The 3,390-nt window shown below is 42.4% G+C and overlaps 1 pseudogene; it reads left to right on the top strand.

The window, feature by feature from the left end:
• The first annotated feature begins 1,424 nt into the window (after positions 1-1,424).
• On the top strand, positions 1,425-2,401 carry LOC118618031 (annotated as a pseudogene).
• Positions 2,402-3,390: the final 989 nt, after the last annotated feature.

The raw sequence follows: 3,390 nt of genomic DNA, 5'->3' as shown, positions 1-3,390 counted from the left end.
TCCATTTTATATTTCTATGTATTCCTATGCACACAGACATGGGAAAATAGCTTACATATATTGTTAGATGAAGAGTACATCAAAGAAAACATTATGTATAGTATGATCTCATTTACCAAAAAAATGTGTGTGTGTGTGTGTGTGTGTGTGTGTGTGTGTGTGTGTGTTTGGGTGTAAAGCTACAGACTAGGCTGGTAGTCAGGCTTATATCTCATAAACAAGAGAATGGAGTCCCCTCTAGCAAAGTTGATCATTTTAAGAAAGTATTTGCAGTTAGGTTCTGTGGTCCTATTTCTTTTATAGCAGAGAACCTATCAGTCAGCAAAGAGTCCCTCAAGCCACAGAGCTTCTAACCAAGTCAGTTTTTTAGTGATTCCTTAACTACGAACAGAGAAAATTACCAGATAGTTGAGGAATGCTTCTAACAAAGAGACCAAAACAAAGAAATTACAAAAACAAAACAAAAATAAACCACACACACACACACACACACACACACACACACACAACCCCTCAGAAACAATACCTGGAGAAGGAAAAAGAATGTTTAAGTCATTAATAGCTTCAGTTTCCATGACACACAAAATAATTTCCTTTTATTTAAAAAAAAAGTCAGCCCTGGCTCGTTTGGCTCAGTGGTGAGAGCACCTGCCTGTAGACCAAAGAGTTGGGGGTTCAATTCTGGTCAAGGGCACGTACCTCCGTTGCAGTTCGGTCCCCAGCCCTGGTTGGGGACATGTGGGAGGCAACCAGTAGATGTGTCTCTGTCACATTGATGTTTCTCTCTCCCCCGCCCCCTTCTCACTCTACCTGAAGATGAATGAGAAAAAAAAAATCAGCCTGGCCGGTGTGGCTCAGTGGTTGAGCGTCATGCATCAAGAGGTTGCTGGTTCGATTCCCAGTCAGAGCACATGCCCAGGTTATGGGCCTGATCCCTAGTGGGTGGCATGCAGGAGGAGACCAATCGATGTTCTCTCTCTTCGATGTTTCTATCTGTCTCTCCCTCTCCCTTTCTCTCTCTCCAAAAATCAATAAAGAAAAAAAATTTTTTTTAATTGAAGAAAAAAAGAAAAGAAAAATTTATAGATAATGAACAGCCATTAAAAATTTCAATAGAAGAGTTGAAAAATAATTGATGAAATTTATCGGAAAACAATACAAAAAGCAAGCAATGGAAAAGAGGGGCAAGAGGCAGGGGGCCACCCCCTCCTAGCCACGTAGGTGGCATCTTGGCTGTATTATCCTGCCTCAGAGAAGAAACTCATCTATTACAGGCCTAGCCTGGTTTGCTGCCTTTGAAAGCAAGGGAAGGTTAGCATATGTCAACCACAGCACAGCATGGAACTTCCAGAAAGGTCTTATTTCAAAACTTTATAAAAAAAAAACAAGAACTGCAGGGACTTCTACAAGAGAAACTGAGTTGGATGTGTGTCTAACTTGTAACTAACACCAGGTGGCAGAAGGTCTTGTATGAGAGACAACCCTTTCCTGATAACCGTGTGGACCAACGGTCCCTAGAAGAGCTCTGGAAAAAATCCATGCTGGGAAACATCAATATTGGGCTGTGGTATTTGAGTCCAGCGTGATGATATAGCAGCTATGTAGTTTCTGTGTTTTTGTGATCATCTGGTGGTATATGGACAAGGGTCTTCTGTCCCCCACGCCCACCCCCGCCCCGCCATCCTCACCACTGGCTGTTTGGAACGACTTGTCTTCTTCACTGATTGGCTGTGTTTTGTTTGTTCTCATTGAATTACTGAGGAAGAGTGGGCAAACCTGGTGGGCTGACTTTATGACTTTTACGTATGGTTTCCCCCCAGTACTGAAGACACTGACAGTCTGTCTGCACTGACACCATCTGTGTCATGGCAATCTTCATGCTCTTGGGCCACCTCATCTTCCTCAACTATGGCACCAATGCTGCCAATGTGTTCAACACACTGTCCTTGAACGGCCATCTTTGCTGCTGTCTGCCTTGCCTCAGGCCTCCCAGGGTCCTACATGTCTTCATCATGGTGATATTTACCACCTAGATTTTTGCCCTGAGGCCCATGTTAGAGAAGGAACTTAAGGCATGCACTCCCCGCAGCTATGTGGGAGTCACTCTTCTTTTTGCATTTAAGAGGCCTGCTGTTCATTAGTATTGTGGGAACCATCCTCTTTGCCCTCCTGCTGGTGTCCATCTCCTGTCTCTGTCCTTTCTACCTCATTCATCTGCAGCTTTTTTTTTTGGTACGCACCCCTAGCGGGAACCAAACCCGGGACTCTCTGGTCCGCAGGCCAACACTCTAAGCGCTGATCCAAACTGGCCAGGACTCACTTGCAGCTTTTTAAAGAAAACATTCATGGGGCTTGGGATGAGGCTGAGATCAAAGAAGACTTGTCCAGGTTCCTCAGTTAAATTAGAAACCTCCATTTCATTATCAGGGCAAGCTGATAGACCAGCCTCCCAACTAAAATAAGATATGAAGACAGTGTTCCATTCTGGAAGCAGCAGACTGGATGGGAGGACAGAGATCAAAAGACAAAGCTAGAAAATTGGATAGCTACATGCAAAAAAATGAAACTAGACTATCAATTTACACCATACACAAAAATAAACTCAAAATGGATAAAAGACTTAAACATGACTCATGAATCCATAAAAATCCTAGAAGAAAATGTAGGCAACAAAATTTCAGACATCATATGCAGCAGAATTTTCACTGATACATCACCTAAGGCAATAGAAACAAAGGAGAAAATGAACACATGAGACTACATCAAACTAAAAAGCTTTTGCACAGCAAAAGAAACAACCACCAAAATGGAAAGGCAACCCACCTATGGGAGAGCATAATTGCCAATGATACATCAGATAAGGGGCTAATTTCCAAAATATGTAGAGTGCTCATACAGATCAACAAAAGGAAGACAAAGAACCCAATTAAAAAATGGGCAGTGGAACTAAATAGACACCTCTCCAAACAGGACATACAAATGGCTAAGAGACACATGAAGCAATGCTCAATATCACTAATCATCAGAGAGATGCAAATTAAAACAACAATGAGGTATCACCTCACGCCTGTCAGAATGGCCGCCATCAACAAATCATCAAACAACAAGTGTTGGCGAGGTTGTGGAGAAAAGGGGACTCTGGTACACTGCTGGTGGGAATGCACACTGGTGCAGCCACTATGAAAAACACTATGGTGTTACCTCAAAAAATTAAAAATTGAATTGTCATTTGACCCAGTGATCCCACTTCTAGGAATATACCCTAAGAAGCCTGAAACACCAATCAGAAAGAATATATGTACCCCCATGTTCATAGCAGCACTATTTATAATAGCTAAGATCTGGAAACACCTCAAATGTCCATCAGTAGACAAATGGATAAAAAAGTGG

Source organism: Molossus molossus, unplaced genomic scaffold (genome assembly GCF_014108415.1).
Source record: "Molossus molossus isolate mMolMol1 unplaced genomic scaffold, mMolMol1.p scaffold_m16_p_1, whole genome shotgun sequence".
NCBI classification, from domain to species: Eukaryota; Metazoa; Chordata; class Mammalia; order Chiroptera; family Molossidae; genus Molossus; species Molossus molossus.
The sequence above is the reverse complement of the archived record's forward strand: the minus strand, read 5'-3'. Positions and strand labels throughout refer to the sequence as shown.